At 47.0% G+C, this 19434-nt stretch overlaps 1 non-coding gene across 1 annotated transcript; it reads left to right on the forward strand.

Annotated features, from left to right (window-relative positions):
• Positions 1-787: 787 nt before the first annotated feature.
• Positions 788-898, forward strand: LOC133252271 (U6 spliceosomal RNA). The gene has a single exon (XR_009737884.1). It is a non-coding gene; the product is annotated as a U6 spliceosomal RNA (small nuclear RNA).
• Positions 899-19434: the final 18536 nt, after the last annotated feature.

A 19434-nucleotide genomic window follows, 5' to 3' on the forward strand; every position in this document is an offset into this window, starting at 1 on the left:
GGCCTTGTTCTCCCGCATTGCCTCTGGTTACGGGGACAAAGGGCCTCAGCTGTTACTGGTAGTGCCAGCCACCCCCCTCTCTAATGCCCAATGAAGGGTTACTGGGAGCCCCACCTCCAACATCCAGGATACCACAAGGGAGACTCAGGAGGAGGAAGGCTCCCAACCCAAGAAGGGGGCCTCTGGCATCGCTGTGTGTTGGTCTAGAGACTGTGTGACTCTGAGAACACACAGAATGGTTTTCCTGAAGACCCATGATGGAGAGATGGAGATTGGGGCTGGCAAACCATCTCACGGCCCTGGGGGGATGTAAAGCCCGGGTTTGTACGTGATGAGTTTTCAACCTGTCTGCACAGGAGATGTACCCAGCAGCTTTAAAAACATAGGTCTGAATTCCACCCCCTAGACCTGCTGAATCAGAACCTCTGGGGTTCATGCTCCCACCAAAGACGTTCCTTCCTTTGTCCTTTTCCTTGTGGAAGGCTAGAGGGGTTTAGAGTTGGGTTTTTCTTTCCCCCAGGTAAGGTAGGCTCTGATAAAACCCCAGCATGTTAGGCCATAGTTAGATAGTTAACTCTTGAGAACAGACCTTGTTCAGACACTTTGGTGTCTTTCTGGGGAAGCTCACCTATCCTGTGAGGGGCTATTTTACCGAAAAGTTACTCTCCTGTGACATGAAATCCATGCAACTGGGACTCCATTATGCTGGCTAAGAAGTGCCCTTGCCTCCCTTTGGAAATATTCCCATGTACACACGGGAACTATTTTCCCTTAAAAAGCACAAAGATTGTGCTTACTTCAGCAACGCAAATTTACTAAAATTGGAACAAGACAGGGAAGATTAGCATGGCCCCTGCTCAAGGATGACAGGCAAATTCATGAAGCACTGGGTATTTTTTTTAGCTTCTTTTGTAACCCACTTTTCCTTAATGTTTTGCTTCAGAGAAGCCTAACCAAATAAAATATAATATCAAGGTCCTTTTTTTAAAAAAGCTCAGAGATTTGTTGAGAGGAGGATGTGGCACACTTGCAGGTTGAGGATTCCTGTATGGAGTTTTCCCCTGGCTCCCCTCAGGGGAACAACGCTCAGGCCGTCCTCTTCTGAGTTCCCAGATCCTTGCCTCGCGAGGAGAAGTGGCCAGTGTCCAACTCTTTTCTGCTTTAGAATGCAGACATGAGTTTTGAAATATAAGGAGACACTGGAGAGTGAGGGGGCCGGACTGGGCTTTGAGGGCAGGAAGTGGGCGTGGTCTGGCTCCCTGTTGGGGTGGGGGTGGGTCCTCGGTAGTAGGGACCCCTGTTGCCTCTCGACATCAGCATCTCAAGCTGTGATACACCCTGGCTGAATCGGGTGAAGGAGGCTGTGGACACCTGGGGGTGAGGACTTGGGGGCCCGGTTCCTGGCTTTTAAACTTTTTCTTTTGTATTGGGATTTAGCCGATCAACAGTGCGGTGATCATTTCACATGAGCAGTGAAGGATCTCAGCCCATCCACGTACATGTATCCATGGACTCTTGAGAGTCCCTTGGACTGCAAGGAGATCCAACCAGTCCATCCTCAAGGAAATCAGTCCTGAATATTCACTGGAAGGACTGATGCTGAAACTCCAATACTTTGGCCACCTGATGCAAATCACTCATTGGAAAAGACCCTGATGCTGGGAAAGATTGAAGGCAGGAGGAAAAGGGGAGGACAGAGGATGAGATGGTTGGATGGCATCACTGACTCAATGGACATGAGTTTGAGTAAGCTCCGGGAGTTGGTGATGGACAGGGAGGCCTGGTGTGTTGCAGTCCATGGGGTCCCAAAGAGTTGGACATGACTGAGCGACTAAACTGAACTGAATTCTCGCCCAAACTCCCCTCCCGTCCAGGCTGCCACATAACATTGAGCAGAGTCCCCTGGGCTGTACAGTAGGCCCTCTTGGTTATCCATTTTAGATATGGTGGTGTGTAGATTTGTGGGATCCTTGTGCTATAGGGTGATGGAGTGATTCCCACCATACACAGCTTTGTTGGTAGATCATTGAGGAAGGGCGTTTCACCCAATGGCTTTAAAGGAGCGGGTAGGATTGAGTTTGGTGCCTGGATAAAGAAGAACGGTGCCTGAGCTGGAGGTGTGATGGGGAGGCCGGCAGAGCTGGAGGTGTGATGGGGAGGCCGGCAGAGGAGCACCCCGCATCAGGTTAAAGAGGGACATGCGGACCGGAAACCTCTGCGGTTTGCTGTGGGGTGTGGATTCGGAGTCCGCCGCTGCTGCCTCCAGGACGCCTTGAGTGAAGCCGCAACTGGTTCCTGATGCTTCTGGGAGGCTGCCTTCTCCTCCGCCTCCTTCCTCTTAGATATGTTATTTATTTCTTTTGGCCCTGCTGGGTTTTCATTGCTGCGTGGGCTGTTCTCTAGTTTCGCAAAGCAGGGACTGCTCTGCCCTTGTGGTGCGTGGGCTTGTCCTCATTGTGGCTTCTCTTGCTGCAGCCCGTGGGCCCTAGGTTCTCCTGGGCATCAGTGGTTGGGGTTCCCGGACTCTCGAGAGCACAGGCTCAACAGTTGTGGCTCGTGGGCTTAGTTGCCCTGGAGCTTGTGGGATTCTTCCCTTACCAGGGATCGAACCCATGTCTCCTGCGTTGGCAGGCGGATTCTTTACCACTGAGCCACTAGGGAAGCCCTTAGAAATGTTTGAAGGTAACTCTGGGTCAATGTTCCTGAAGGTCATACAAAGAGACACTTCCTCTTGTTCTGGCCTGAAGTTCCTCTCTGAATGCAGCTACAATTCCCTGGTTCCCTGGTTCTTGCTGGCAGAGATGGCTGTGTACTATTTTTTCTGAAACAGTGGCGTATCTTCTGGCAGTTCTGCTGTTGTTGTGGTCATAGAACCATTTATCCAGAGTGTATGGAGCTCCAACGCATCTTTATAATGCTACTTTGTATTCCATTTTATGAGTGGACTATGATACATTTAACCGTTTTCCTGGGTTTGAGGTTGGTTCAGTCTAGCAGGACGGCTACAATGACTCTCTTTGTCCTTTGAGTGTATTCTTTCAAAGAACTCAGGGCACTGAGTGATCCAGAGTCCACAGTGTTGCAGAGACAGCCACAGGGGACTCAGAGGCGTGAAGTCAGAGGGCCAAGAGAGATTAAGTGGTAGGGAATGTTAATATTGGAGAACCTTGGGGTTTCTCCCAGCTGAGAATTGAAGATTTAAGGGATTCTGAAGAGATCTCCGGGGAATTCCCTGGTGCCGCAGTGGTAAATAATGCACCCGCCAATACAGAAGACGTAAGAGATGTGGGTTTGATTCCTGGGTCAGGAAGATTCCCTGGAGGAGGGCACAGCAACCCACTCCAGTAATCTTGTCTGGAGAATTTCATGGACAGAGGAGCTTGGTGGGCTACAGTCCCTAGGGTCACAAAGAGCCACACGACTGAGAGACTTAGCACACACGCCTACAAAGATCTTGAGGGCTGATCATTCAGTTTCTCTGACTCCCAGGAATCCCTTGACTACCCTGATCCATAATGTGCCTGCAGTGGAGTCTTGAGAAGGAAAGCTCACCTTTACAGTCCCTGCACCACTTATTCATAGGCCCTCCAGAAAATCTGATTTCATTGAATCTATCTTATTATTATTGGGGAACAAAACTATAGCATCTGCTTCACTGCTGCTGTTTTTCTTCCCCTGAATCTTCCAGTGGAGAGCTGCAGTCCTGGCAGACACCTTCCATTTACTTCTGGGGATCAGCAGAGGGTGTTTCACATGAAGTTAGTAATAAGCCCTTTGAGCCGCTGCTCGATGTCCCTGGTACTTTTCACCTTCTTCCCGGCGCTGGCTCCATCTCTTTGGGGTCCTGCTGCTGTTTGCCTGGACTGAGCAGGGTTCCATACTTTGGACATTGCTTCTGACATCACTTCCGACAGCTCTGCGCTGTGAGCCTTGCTCATATCCTGTAAGTCCCTGCCATGTCTCGCTCCTAAGCAGGCAAGTGCAGGAACTATTCAAGTTTGGGTGCGGCTTCATCTTCTGCACTGGCTCCACGTTCAAGGATTATGAAACCTGGTACCTCACCCCTTCATGACCTAAAAAAGCAAATGGAAATTCCCCTGGGAGGAAGAAGTAGGGGTGGCTGTTGTGTAGACACCTGCCAAGTCTCTTAATAGTTGAACATTAAGGTGAGCAGTCAGCTGATGCCACCTTAATGGACTTAATGGATGATGCAACTCACTGGACTGGAAGGGCCTCAATCTGACACAGTAATGCACCTAGCTATTGTTACTCATCCTTGATAATTCCACCCATTGTGCAGGAAAAAAAAATTAGGAAGAAGGGTTTACCTCAAAGAAAGGAGAAAGAGAATTATGCAATCTTTCCTTCTCATCTAGTGGAGTTCTGTGGCAAACTAGCAGAAACACCAGGACCTGCTTCGGTTATGGTGGAATTTTCCAGGGTGCATACGGACCAGCAGTCACTCTGATTGGTCGGAGCCCATGCCATCTGAGATGTTAAATATTTTAAATAGGTCTGGGCATGTGTTGTTAAGATCCTATTCAATATTACACAATAATTTTATATATGGAAAATGAAAAATGATTTCTTTTGTGAGTCAAACTACAGGAACTGAGTTTTGGCAAAATCCTTTGGTGGGAGACATGGGAAAGTGAAAAATATGGAATGGAGGGAAGGAACCAGTGGGGACTAAACCAGAATTTGGGGCAGTGGTCGTGAGAATTTTTCACTTGCCTGAGGGGCATATGGATGAGGAAAAGTTTGAGAAACATTCAGCTACATAAAATAGAGGTGAGGGAGGTGATTCGGGTTACGTACCAGTTGGGGTAATGCATGAAGAAAACCTGTGATAACCTTCCCTGTGTGTGTTGGCGGTGAGCACGCATCGTCAGGCATCAAGCCTGAAGGCACGCAGGCCTGTGGTCATTGGAAGTGCCCGTGGCTGCCTGTGTCCCCGTGGGGCCTGAGTATTCTTCCTGGACACCTCTGTTTGTTCTCATCATTCTGTGCCTTTGGGCCTCCGTGCTGGGAAAGGACCTCCTGAAGCAGAGGTCCACGGAGAACCAGTGTGTAGAGGTTGAGAGCAGGACTTCAGGGTCAAGATGACCAACTTCCAAATCCCTCAGCAGCTGCCCAGACTAGGTGGGTTCAGGCAAGTGACTTCCTGTCTTTAGCTCCAAGTTTCCTCTTTGCTGGACTGTATTAGATGGGATAGTGTTGGAACAACCCTCAGAGAGGAGATGAGGATCACATGAGATGTTATCCTGCAGTATTTTCCATGGTTCCTGGCCCAGATAAGTGTTCTCATGGTAAGTGGTAGCTGCTACTGCTAATACACAGGAGTGGGAGAGATACTACAAGTCTGACTTCATGCCGGAAATGTCAGGAAGGCTCAGGAAAAGGTGATGACCTTTTGGAACCGGGAAAAGGTGATGACCAGAAATAAAGACCATAAGAAAACTGTATGACTTCTGAATTTTGAAGTTTTCCCAGTCCTCAATTCTAACGAAGAATAGAATCTGTTTCATGGTTTTCAGGAACGTCAGAGGTAGCTAGAAATACAACTCTGCCCTCTGTCCTAGGCCAGGCCAAACTTGGGAGCAGAGAAACTTCCAGGAAAAAGACAGAAAAATGAAAAGCCTGGTATCCTGGGGCCTGCAGGAATGCAGAAAAAGTAGCTGATAACCAAACAAGACTCAAAATATGGCTCTAGGGGCTTGGCCGGCCTGTGGTGCTTCCTGATACAGTGGCTCCTGGAAGCCAGTTTATCCAGGAACACTCCCTGCCTGTGCTGGGTCCGAGTTTGTGGCTTACTTGAAGTAAACATTTACTTAGTGAACATATCATTGAACAGGCAAGCTAGCTTCGCGAGCAGTCTCTGTTATTTACTGCTCTCCAGCCCACCAGAGTCATCTTGTGTGCACTATCTGATCAACACAGACAGCAGCAGAGAACAGCTGAGCCGATGAAGAGGGTACACAGCTGTGGTTTCTGCCAGGGCAACATCCCTTCTTCCAGCAAAGATTCTGTCTTTTCCTTTTGGGGAACCACCCCTCTCCCTTCTCTTGATTTGGGTTTCATCCTTTAAGACTCAGTTCTAGCAGGAGGTGACCTCTGCTAAATTCTTCATCCTAGCGTGGGGTGGTCACGTGACACCGCTAACCGAACAGAACCAAGTCATCATGTTTGCTGCTGCAGCTAAGTTGCTTCAGTCGTGTCCGACTCTGTGCAACCCCATAGACGGCAGCCCACCAGGCTTCACCGCCCCTGGGACTCTCCAGGCAAGAACACTGGAGTGGGTTGCCATTTCCTTCTCCAATGCATGAAAGTGAAAAGTGAAAGTGAAGTCTCTCAGTCGTGTCTGACCCTTAGCGACCCCATGGACTGCAGCCTACCAGGCTCCTCCGTCCATGGGATTTTCCAGGCAAGAATACTGGAGTGGGGTGCCATTGCCTTCTCTGGTCATTATGTTTAAGGAGGGACAAATGATCCAATCCAAGACAAAGAGATGCAACTCCTGGTACTTGGCGTATTGGGACACAGATTCTCTTTTCCTAGAAGACTTTAAGTCTGTATGCCTGCAACTGTTGGCATTTTGCCTTCCCTCTGGGAGAGCACAAGTGAAGATGGAGTTGGTCAGAATAAAGTGGGCCCTTTGCTGTCCTGAGACTATTGTGTGTGCATGCTCAGTTGTTCAGTTGTGTCTGACTCTTTGGGATTCTGTGAACTGTAACCTGCCAGGCTCCTCTGTTCATGGGATTTTCCAGGGGGTTGCCTTTCCTTTAACTGATGATTCAGTTACTTTGCTGGTTCTAGGGATGTGCTTTGGGGTTTAGTTAGTTTTGTGCATTGCACCTGAGGTTCCAATGTCTTTGTTTCTGGAAAGAGAAAAAAATGTGTCTCCTAATTGAACCTGAGAGGCAAAATACGAACTGTCTTTAGTTTTATATGGTTTGACAAACGTGCTTCTCTAACCTGTAGGTCAGACGAGTTGCCGTCCTTTCTGGTTCCCGCACGGACACTCTGTCCTCACTTCTGCAATGTGTCTGGAGTGTCCCCCACTGCTTGTGTCTCCGGGAAGATCCCCAGTGAGCTTCAGTGCCCTCATCTGTAAAACGAGCAGCTTGGACTAGATCAGCGGTTCCAGGTTGGAGGAAAAAGCAGGGGGTTGCTTTGTTCAAAGCTTGTACAGAACCCTACCAGCTGGAGCTGCTGGGGCTGGGGTGGGAGTGGGGTGCTGGGGCTCCTCCTTTCCTGGCCTCCGGGGTGCTCCCAGGGTACCTCCTGCAGCCCCAAGGACTCTGAAAGAAAGTGAAAGTGAAGTCGCTCAGTTGTGTCTGAATCGTTGCGACCCCGTGGAGTGTAGCCCACCAGGCTTCTCTGTCCATGGGATTTTCCAGGCAAGAGTACTGGAGTGGGTTGCCATTTTCTTCTCCAGGGGATCTTCCCGACCCAGGGATTGAACCCCGGTCTCCCGCACTGCAGGCGGACACTTTACGCTCTGAGCCACCAGGGAAGCCTAGGACTCTAAGGGGCCAATAAAATGCCCACATGTTCACCAAGGCCCTGTACTGCACTGCGCTCAGCCGCTCAGTTGTGTCCAACTCTGTGCGACCCCACGGACTGCAGCCCGCCAGGCTCCTCTCCTCTGTCCATGGGAATTTTCCAGGCAAGAATACTGGAGTGGGTTACCATGCCCTCCTTCTCTCCAAGGCCCGATCCCCCTTCAGACATTTCAGCTCTCTTCATTCCAAGTGCCACCTCTGTCATGAAACCTTTTCAGTACCCTGGCCCACACAGATTGCTTCTTTTTTTGCTCCTGTCACATTTGTGAGTATATCACACACTCTGGTCTGTGTTTTTAAACTGGCCTAGGTATGGAGATCAGAGAAGGTGATGGCACCCCACTCCAGTACTCTTGCCTGGAAAATCCCATGGATGGAGGAACCTGGTAGGCTGCAGTCCGTGGGGTCACAAAGAGTCAGACACAACTGAGTGACTTCACTTTCACTTTTCACTTTCATGCATTGGAGAAGGAAATGGCAACCCACTCCAGTGTTCTTGCCTGGAGAATCCCAGGGACGGGGGAGCCTGGTGGGCTGTTGTCTATGGGGTTGCACAGAGTCGGACACAACTGAAGCGACTTAGCAGCAGCAGCAGCAGCAGCAGCAGCAGCAGCTGGTATGGAGATCTGACTCAGCACTTACTTGGGAAGCTGAATGTCCTGAAAGAACTCCAGGACATGGGGACAGAAGCTTTGTTCACAGACTGTGGCAGGCTGCCTCACCACAGGGCACATACCTGGGCAGAGCAGAGCTACAGCAGACCTCAGGTCCCCATATAAGGGTTTCCCTCATAGCTCAGTCGGTAAAAGCTCTGCCTGCAATGCAGGAGACCCGGGTTTGATCTCTTGATCGGGAAGATCCCCTGGAGAAGGAAATGGCAACCCACTCCAGTATTCTTGCCTGGAAAATCCCATGGATGGAGGAGCCTGGCGGGCTATGGCCCATAGGGCTGCAAAGAGTTGGTCACGACTGAGCGACTAAGCGCGCGCGCGCGCGCGCACACACACACACACACGGCCCACATATGGGTCCTCCGTCTCTAGACCTCACCCTAGCTCATACATCGGCCTGGCTGTGGTGGCTGGAAGGTCTGGAGGAGATCTGTGTGAGCTGGGTCGTGGCCTCACCTTTCAGCATCACTGGGCCAGCCCCTGAAATATGGGAATAAGTCACTTCCCATCCCCCACCCCACCCCATGTTGGCTTGGTCATTTCCTTACCACTGCTTTCCCGAATAGAGCGGTTTACGGTTGTCAGCCTCACTCTGGGGTCCTGTGTAAACTGAGAAACATTTCATGCAAGGCGATTTCATTTCCTAAGGTCTCGTCCAGTATCTTGCCTAACCTAAGGCTGGGGAACGGAAACCGGTTTCCGAGGCTCACAGAGACATTGTGGTTGGAGCACCACCTAGTGGCAGCATAGAATAGTGCTTGTGAGGAATCTTTCGGAAGGGTGGGTGGTGAGATTAAAGAGCACTCTCTATTTGATCTCCACAATTTCATTGAAAATATGCTTTAAGGCAAAGTTATCCCGAACGTAATTTTTAGCCTTTTAAAAATGATTCCAAAGGCATGTCTGGATCACCATAATGAATACTTATTATTACGGGAAAGTCGCTCAGTCGTGTCCGACCCTTTGCGACCTCATGGATTATACAGTCCATGGAATTCTCCAGGCCAGAATACTGGAGTGGGTAGCCGTTCCCTTCTCCAGTGTAATCTTCCCACCCAGGGATTGAACCCAGGTCTCCCGCATTGCAGGGGGATTCTTTACCAGCTGAGCCACCAGGGACTAGTGGCACTTATTATTATCACATCAGATCAGATCAGTCGCTCAGTCGTGTCCGACTCTTTGCGACCCCATGAATGGCAGCACGCCAGGCCTCCCTGTCCATCACCAACTCCCGGAGTTCACTCAGACTCATGTCCATCGAGTCAGTGATGCCATCCAGCCATCTCATCCTCTGTCATCCCCTTCTCTTCTTGCCCCCAATCCCTCCCAGCATCAGAGTCTTTTCCAATGAATCAACTCTTCACATGAGGTGGCCAAAGGACTGGAGTTTCAGCTTTAGCATCATTCCCTCCAAAGAAATCCCAGGGCTGATCTCCTTCAGAATGGACTGGTTGGATCTCCTTGCAGTTCAAGGGACTCTCAAGAGTCTTCTCCAACACCACAGTTCAAAAGCATCAATTCTTTGGCACTCAGCCTTCTTCACAGTCCAACTCTCACATCCATACATGACCACAGGAAAAACCATAGCCTTGACTAGATGGACCTTTGTTGGCAAAGTAATGTCTGTGCTTTTTGATATGCTATCTAGGTTGGTCACAGCTTTCCTTCCAAGGAGTAAGTGTCTTTTAATTTCATGGCTGCAGTCACCATCTGTAGTGATTTTGGAGCCCAGAAAAATAAAATCTGACACTATTTCCACTGTTTCCCCATCTATTTCCCATGAAGTGATGGGACCGGATGCCATGATCTTTGTTTTCTGAATGTTGAGCTTTAAGCCAACTTTTTCACTCTCCACTTTCACCTTCATCAAGAGGCTTTTTAGTTCCTCTTCACTTTCTGCCATAAGGGTGGTGTCATCTGCATATCTGAGGTTATTGATATTTCTCCCGGCAATCTTGATTCCAGCTTGTGTTTCTTCCAGTCCAGCGTTTCTCATGATGTACTCTGCATATAGGTTAAATAAACAGGGTGACAATATACAGCCTTGACAAACTCCTTTTCCTATTTGGAACCAGTCTGTTGATCCATGTCCAGTTCTAACTGTTGCTTCCTGACCTGCATACAGATTTCTCAAAAGGCAGATCAGGTGGTCTGGTATTCCCATCTCTTTCAGAATTTTCCAGTTTCTTGCTTTTTTCATGATCCAGCAGATGTTGGCAATTTGATCTCTGGTTCCTCTGCCTTTTCTAAAACCAGCTTGAACATCAGGAAGTTCACGGTTCACATATTGCTGAAGCCTGGCTTGGAGAATTTTGAGCATTACTTTACTCGCGTGTGAGATAAGTGCAATTGTGCGGTAGTTTGAGCATTCTTTGGCATTGCCTTTCTTGGGATTGGAATGAAAACTGACCTTTTCCAGTCCTGTGGCCACAGCTGAGTTTTCCAAATTTGCTGGTATATTGAGTGCAGCACTTTCACAGCATCATCTTTCAGGATTTGGAATAGCTCAACTGGAATTCCATCACCTCCACTAGCTTTGTTCATAGTGATGCTTTCTAAGGCCCACTTGACTTCACATTCCAGGATGTCTGGCTCTAGGTCAGTGATCACACCATCGTGATTATCTGGGTCGTGAAGATCTTTTTTGTACAGTTCTTCTGTGTATTCTTGACATCTCTTCTTAATATCTTCTGCTTCTGTTAGGTCCATACCATTTCTGTCCTTTATCAAGCCCATCTTTGCATGAAATGTTCCTTTGGTATCTCTAATTTTCTTGAAGAGATCTCTAGTCTTTCCCATTCTGTTGTTTTCCTCTATTTCTTTGCATTGGTCGCTGAAGAAGGCTTTCTTATCTCTTCTTGCTATTCTTTGGAACTCTGCATTCAGATGTTTATATCTTTCCTTTTCTCCTTTGCTTTTCACTTCTCTTCTTTTCACAGCTATTTGTAAGGCCTCCCCAGACAGCCATTGTGCTTTTTTGCATTTCTTTTCCATGGGGATGGTCTTGATCCCTGTCTCCTGTACAATGTCACGAACCTCATTCCATAGCTCATCAGGCACTCTATCTATCAGATCTAGGCCCTTAAATCTATTTCTCACTTCCACTGTATAATCATAAGGGATTTGATTTAGTTCATACCTGAATGGTTTAGTGGTTTTCCCTACTTTCTTCAATTTAAGTCTGAATTTGGCAATAAGGAGTTCATGGTCTGAGCCATAGTCAGCTCCTGGTCTTGTTTTTGCTGACTGTATAAAGCTTCTCCATCTTTGGCTGCAAAGAATATAATCGATCTGATTTCGGTGTTCACAATCTGGTGATGTCCATGTATAGAGTCTTCTCTTGTGTTGTTGGAAGAGGGTGTTTGTTATGACCAGTGCAGAGTACTGTAAATATATGAGACTGGGAAAAATCTGTATGAAGTTTAACATCCCATTTAAGTTTCTGTTTAAAAATATTTGGTACATCCAGAAATAATATACCATGTAACGATTAAAAAAGAAGTAGATTGTTGTATAGAACTGGCTAAGAGATATTAAAAGAAAGAGGTACATTATAGAATAGTATCAAAAGGATGCTGCAGTTTATGTGAGAAACACATTAGAAAATAAGCATATAAACTTGGTCTACACAGAACTTTTACTAGTAAAGGGAGAGACTGAATCATTCAGCTCCAAAGAGCAAGGGACACTTGCTTCTTCCGGCCACAAGATGTTCTCAGGTTACTTAGAACCTAGCAAAGCGTCTGAGGATCCATCCTCCTGCCGTGCAGCTGTCCTTTCGGGGACCCCACTGAAACCAGTAAGTAAATGCTGCCCTTCCAGGGACCCCCAGGGGAAGGCCCGATCTTAGTGCTGTGAGAACCCACAGTGCTTTTAACTGTCGCAGAGAGACACCAAGGCATGAGAAGAGTCTAACTGACCCAACGGCGCAGAAGCAGCTCACGTTCGCTCCATCACACTATCTTCAGAAAGCTGTTGAGATCAAATCTCATATCTGAGTTCGACCGCTGCACTGATAATGGGAAGCTTATGCCCCAAAGGCCAAACAGCTCCTGGACGGACAGCCACCTGTGGGGATAGCAGCTGGTTTCATTATGTATGGCTTCAAGTACTTAATTGGGAATTAAAGGAAATCCTGCCCTGAAATGGCCACGATGGGGTTCTTTTGACCCCACAAAGCTGACTTTTGTGTGCACAGAGAAAGCCAGCAGAGAGCAATTTCTTATCGAGTCTGTCAGTCAGCCTCCTGGATCCCTGCCTGCAGGGTCTGCTGGAAGCAAGAGTGGTAAGAATTTTTCTCTTTCTAAAATTAGATGAGCCAGAGAAAGTATTTGTAGGGCTTAGTTCCTTGGATCCTTTGGCTTGAAAAGTCTTCTGTGCTCAGTCACTCAGCCGTATCCTGACTCTTTCTGACCTCTTTGCCACCAGGCTCCTCTGCCCATGGGGTTCTCCAGGCAAGAATACTGGAGTAGGGTGCCATTCCCTTCTCCATGGGATCTTCTCAACACAGGGATCAAACCTGAGCCTCTTGCTGTCTCTTGCATTCCGCAGGTGGATAAAACTCTCATCTTAAAATGCTGTACCTATTTTAATTGGAATGCAGAAGACTCTGAAGTCTTCAAAATTCCAAATTAGCCTTATCGAAAGATCTGTTCTAGAAGGCTAATGAAAAATTAATGATATGAAAAGTACCTAAAACAAACAAAAGCTAAAGACTGATGTACTGATCTCGGATGGCCTGCAACGGCTTGAAGCAGGCTTTCAGTTCCCGGCCAGAAACTGACATCGGGTCACAGCAAAGAGAGCATCAGATCCCAGCCACTAGACTGGGGGGTCAGGAACAAGGCCCTGGTCCTTTGGCTTTGCAGAAAAAGAATTCCCACAAAGACGAAGGTAGTGAAACAAGCGAAATGATTATTGGGAGGAAAAACTACAGTATGTGTGGATAGAACACAAGCCGACTCAGAGAAAGACAGCTGCGCCCTCGTGGTAGTTTAAATCACTTTTATGTTTATAAGTTTAAATCACTTCTACGGGGCATTTCTTCCAGGTCTCCTTTGGCCTGTCATTTTGATTTGCCTGGTTCAGAGTCCATATCTGGTATGTCTCAAGAGTCTCCCATGTGTGCATGCATCTCTTAGTCAAGATGGGTTCTCCTGAAGAGCCTGTAGGTAGTTAGCATCGCTGAGCATCACTCCCCTTTTGACCTCCAAGAAGCACGTGTAGTCAGGGAGGTTTCCTGACTTTGAGAATGAGAACTATGGACTGGCTTATCTTCAGTGTGTGCAGGGCCCAGCTGCTCGCCCTGCCGTTTGCCTGGGGGCCCCATCTATCTCCTGCCTCCGAACTATCTATCTATTCCTCTCTATCCTTCATTTGAGTGCTCATTCTAGCAATCCTCTGAGTTGCCTGTCCACCCTGGACAGACAATTAAATGATTGCTTTAGAAATGGGACCGCTTGAGGCTATAGGCAGAACCCTTCAGCTCAAAGGCCAAGCTGAGGGCCATAATTAAAGAATTTTTTAAACCCAGGGAGGATCTTCAAAAGTTTTTGTAAATGGATTACCCAGATGTGAGGCTAACTGAACTCATAAATTTAGCTGATATTCTGAGTCTGATAGATTTTTTTTGGCCTTCTTCTCCTGAGCTAAATGAGGAAAAGAAAAATATTCCAACATAGTTGAATTAGTATGTCAGTCCTTTGATATCATTAAGGTGGCCACCCAGTTTTTTGAGGAACTAAAAACAGCTGTCCTTGTTTTACAAATCTTGTCTTTTCAGAACTAGATTAGATCAGATCAGATCAGATCAGTCGCTCAGTCGTGTCCGACTCTTTGTGACCCCATGAATCCCAGCACGCCAGGCCTCCCTGTCCATCACCAACTCCTGGAGTTCACTCAGACTCACGTCCATCGAGTCAGTGATGCCATCCAGCCATCTCATCCTCTGTCGTCCCCTTCTCCTCCTGCCCCCAATCCCTCCCAGCATCAGAGTCTTTTCCAATGAGTCAACTCTTCGCATGAGGTGGCCAAAGTACTGGAGTTTCAACTTTAGTATCATTCCTTCCAAAGAAATCCCAGGGCTAATCTCCTTCAGAATGGACTGGTTGGATCTCCTTGCAGTCCAAGGGACTCTCAAGAGTCTTCTCCAACACCACAGTTCAAAAGCATCAATTCTTTGGCACTCAGCCTTCTTCACAGTCCAACTCTCACATCCATACATGACCACAGGAAAAACCATAGCCTTGACTAGACGAACCTTTGTTGGCAAAGTAATGTCTCTGCTTTTCAATATGCTATCTAGGTTGGTCATAACTTTCCTTCCAAGGAGTAAGTGTCTTTTAATTTCATGGCTGCAGTCACCATCTGTAGTGATTTTGGAGCCCAGAAAAATAAAGTCTGACACTGTTTCCACTGTTTCCCCATCTATTTCCCATGAAGTGGTGGGACCGGATGCCATGATCTTCGTTTTCTGAATATTGAGCTTTAAGCCAACTTTTTCACCCTCCACTTTCACTTTCATCAAGAGGCTCTTCAGTTCCTCTTCACTTTCTGCCATAAGGGTGGTGTCATCTGCATATCTGAGGTTATTGATATTTCTCCCGGCAATCTTGATTCCAGCTTGTGTTTCTTCCAGTCCAGCATTTCTCATGATGTACTCTGCATATAGGTTAAATAAACAGGGTGACAATATACAGCCTTGACAAACTCCTTTTCCTACTTGGAACCAGTCTGTTGTTCCATGTCCAGTTCTAACTGTTGCTTCCTGACCTGCATACAGATTTCTCAAGAGGCAGATCAGGTGGTCTGGTATTCCCATCTCTTTCAGGATTTTCCACAGTTTATTGTGATCCACACAGTCAAAGGCTTTGGCATAGGCAATAAAGCAGAAATAAATGTTTTTTCTGGAACTCTCTTGCTTTTTCCATGATCCAGCAGATGTTGGCAATTTGATCTCTGGTTCCTCTGCCTTTTCTAAAACCAGCTTGAACATCAGGAAGTTCATGGTTCACATATTGCTGAAGCCTGGCTTGGAGAATTTTGAGCATTACTTTACTAGCATGTGAGATGAGTGCAATTGTGCAGTAGTTTGAGGATTCTTTGGCATTGCCTTTCTTTGGGATTGGAATGAAAACTGACCTTTTCCAGTCCTGTGGTCACTGCTGAGTTTTCCAAATTTGCTGGCATATTGAACTAGAAGTGTGACTCTGAAAACAACTGGAAGCCTACCAATCCTTTTACCACGCCCCAAACCTTCCCTGTTTATCTTAAAAGGCCTTTAAGTATTGAGAAATGTCAATAGAGTCATCAGCATTAAGTGTAATACTTGTTGTTATTTTGTTGTTTTGTAGTTGCTAAGCTGTGTCTGACTCTTCACTACCCTACAGACTGTAGCCCACCAGGCTCCTCTGTGGGATTCTTCAGGCAAGAATACTGGAGTGGGTTGCCATGCCCTCCTCCAGGGGATCTTCCCAACCCAGGGATCAAACCTGTATCTCTTACATCTCCGCAATGACAGGCAGGTTTTTTACCACTAGCACCAACTCTGGGTTTTGTCTGCAATATTACTGGTTTTAATCTGTGTTTTACAGGTATAAGGAAGCCTTTCTCCTCAAGCTAACTATGACTGACGGCAGTTTGGTAAATTATAACTTTGTAAGTAAAATCGAAACTCTTTTCTCTCTACTGAATCCCTCCAGAAATTGGAAACTCTTAGGTTTCCAGCAGTCTCATCAGGAAGGTGAATAAGAAAGGCTGCCTCTTAGCAGATGGAACTCAGTGAGACCTTGAGAAGGGAGGAATCCACCGAAACCTAAGAGATACTGCAAGCACCTCTGATGGCAAGTCCTTGTTGTGGCTTTCTTGGCTTAAGAGGCGTTTTACAAGTTCAGTTTGAGATTCTTTATAAAAAGTTCTAGCACAGCCAACTTCAAAGAGCCTGTATGATCAATTACACTTATGTAAATGATCAGGCTAAGTTTATTGAAACCAGACTTATTTTGCAAATAAACTGGTCCTAACTAGGCTATATTTGGTAGAAATTAGCTTTATTCTAGAGGGGGAAATTATATTCAGTGGGCATTAAGTAGCAGTGTTATTGTTTTTTGAGAGGTTTTTTTTTTTTTTTTGGTATGTGTGTTTACTGCCTAAGATTCATTTCTCAGACTGCTCCTTGTTGCCCTGTTACCTTATGAAGTTTGTTTCTGAAGCTTAACCCAATAATCATATCTTTGGGGAACGATCAGATGCCCCGTGACCTGCAACCAGAAGATTATGCATGGTCACAGCTATGCCACTCTTCCTCCTTAACTGCAGGACACAGTTCACTTTCGAAGGGGTTAAGGTGACCGCCTCCAAAGGGTCTGAAGATACAGGGCTCAATGGCAAACACACGCATTTAATTTCCATTTAGAAAATATTCCTTGTGTGAAATTTTAAAGTGAGGAAGTAAGGCAAGGCTGAGGGGAGAAATGTAAAGGAAAGTTTTCTGGAACAGAGCCCTTGCCTAGGAGAGATAACAACCAAGGACGTGTTTCTCACAGTTGGCCCTGACCAGTTGAAGATGATCAAGGACCATGAACTCGGGGAGACCCTGGCCCACCAGACTCTCACTGGTCCTAACTGAAGTCTTCCTTAGCAGCAAGGAATGAGGTTTGTTTTAGCCAACTGTGTTTATTTTTGTTTCCTTTTTTATTGCAGTATAGTTGATTTACAATGTTGTATTAATCACTTCTGTTCAGCAAAGTGATTCAGTTATACGTACATGTGGTGATTTCGTTCACTAAGTCGTGTCTGACTCTTTGCGACCCCACGGACTGTACCCAGCCAGGCTGCTCAGTCCATGGGATTCTCCAGGCAGGAATACTGGAGTGGGTTGCCATTTCCTTCTCCAAGGGATCTTCCTGACCTAGGAATCAAACCCGGGTCTCTTGAGTCGCAGGCAGATTCTTTACCGACTGAGCTCCCGGGGAAGCCTCTATACATACATATACATTCTTCTTATAATGTATTCTTCTGTATTATCACTTACTGTAGGATATTGAATGTAGTCCTCTGTGTTTATAGTAGGACTTTATTGTTGATCCGTCTGTTTATAATGGTTTACATCTGCTAACTCCAACCTCCCCCTCCAGCCCTCCCCCACTTCCCTCCCCCTTGGCAACTACAGTCTGTTCTCTTTGTCTCATTCTGTTTGTTTCATAGATACATTTATGCCATGTTTTAGATTCCACAGATATGGGATATCATATGATATTTGTCTTTCTCCGTCTGACTTACCTCACTTAGTATAATCTCTAGTTGTATCCATGTTGCTGCAAATGGAATTATTTCTTTCTTTTTTGTGGCTGAGTAGTATTCCATTCGGAGAAGGCAATGGCACCCCACTCCAATACTCTTGCCTGGAAAATCCCATGGACAGAGGAGCCTGATGGGCTGCAGTCCATGGGGTCGATAAGAGTCGGACACGACTGAGCGACTTCACTTTCACTTTTCACTTTCATGCATCGGAGAAGGAAATGGCAACCCGCTCCAGTGTTCTTGTCTGGAGAATCCCAGGGACGGGGGAGCCTGATGGGCTGCTGTCTATGGGGTCGCACAGAGTTGGACACGACTGAAGCGACTTAGCAGCAGCAGTATTCCATTGTATATATGCACCGTATCTTCTTTATGCATTCCTCTGTCGATGGGCATTGAGACTGTTTCTGTGTCTTTAGCCAACTGTGTTTAGGCCTGTGGATTCATTCTGTCCTCTCCAGAGAGACCCAGGGTACTGGGTCTCTATCCTTAGTTACCAGTAACTGCAAGAAACCTGCTCCTGGCCAGCACTTTTTCCCTCTCAGTGAATTTCTACTTCCTCACCAGCTCGTGTTCCTTTGTTTGATAAGTCAGTAGACTTAGCTTTTTATTTCATCTATTCATCTATCCACTCCTTCATCCATTTTCCATCCATCTCTTTGCTTATTATTTCTTTTTTAGCTCTGGTGGTCTTCATTTTGTTTGTTGACAGGCATAAATAAATTAGTATATGTAAAGCACTGATAAGCGATAGCTATTATTATCTTTTTCACTCACTAGTATCTGGTGTATATAAGAACAGCATGTCACTGAAACATTTTAGTTCTGTGTCTTTGGAAGAATACATGAATGAGAATCCTTGACTTCAGCTGACAGGAGGTTTCTAACCCAAGTTTGTAAATGACCATGTGGTATTCAGGAGTGCCTCATCTGGTGTCTAGAAAGAAGCCTGGGAGTGTTCTGGGCTTTTCAGTGGGAGAGAGGCTGATAGATTCAGATCTAAGTTCCAGGTCGAACACTGATGTTTGAAAGACTACTCATTGTGATGCTAACTTAATGGACTTTTGAAAATCATAACTCTGAACTCTTTAAGAAAACAGGTTAAAAAGTAGCTTGTTGGTGTATGCTTATCTGGAAGGCCTATTTCTACAGCTAAGCCTGTGTCCGCACCTGCCCGTGTGCACACAGCCTTGATCTCACACTGTAGACTCCAGAACAGCACACAAGGCTGGGCCCTTGGTACTAAGGGAGTGACTCTGTCTCAGAGCAAAGAGAGACTGAGGACACTTCTCAGTAAGTTGCACAGAATAAGGCCTGTTTTTTCTTGGACCTGCCGTTCTGTGTCCCCAGAAGCTCTTTGTCCTGCCTCTGATGGCCTGGTCAGTCACCGCTGCAGCGGTAGTGGGCAGTCCAGGCCCTCCTGGTGAAGGCCAGCCCATCTTCCATCCTGCCGGCCCGGGCTGTCGTGGCCTATGTTTGAACCAGCCAGTGAAGGAAGGTCATGGGCAATTTTGAACCAGCTGCCAAGTGCTACAGAAACTTTAACCACAGAAAAAAGCTCAGGACCCTAGATGCCACTTCCCTGCTTCTGCAGGTGGGGGGCTGGGGGAAAGACCACTGGGGACTGCCTGACAAAGATGACGGCAAGGGCACTTGGACAGAGGCCGCAGTCCAAGCATCACAAGCTGGGAGCCAGCTCCGCTTCATGTGCGGGTTCCTCCTCTTCTGGTCGTCCTTTTAGCTGGAATGAATTATTCACTTGCAGTCTCTGCTTGCGCCAGTTGTCCAGCTGGCGTGGCCGCAGCTCCTTTCCCCAGACCAACGCTGAAGAGCCTACAGAAGCAGGAAAGAAGCGTGGGTTCCAGACCACTCCCCCGATGTGCTGCTTCCTGAGACCGGTG

The sequence above is a fragment of the Bos javanicus genome, chromosome 7, assembly GCF_032452875.1.
Source record: "Bos javanicus breed banteng chromosome 7, ARS-OSU_banteng_1.0, whole genome shotgun sequence".
Taxonomy (NCBI): Eukaryota; Metazoa; Chordata; class Mammalia; order Artiodactyla; family Bovidae; genus Bos; species Bos javanicus.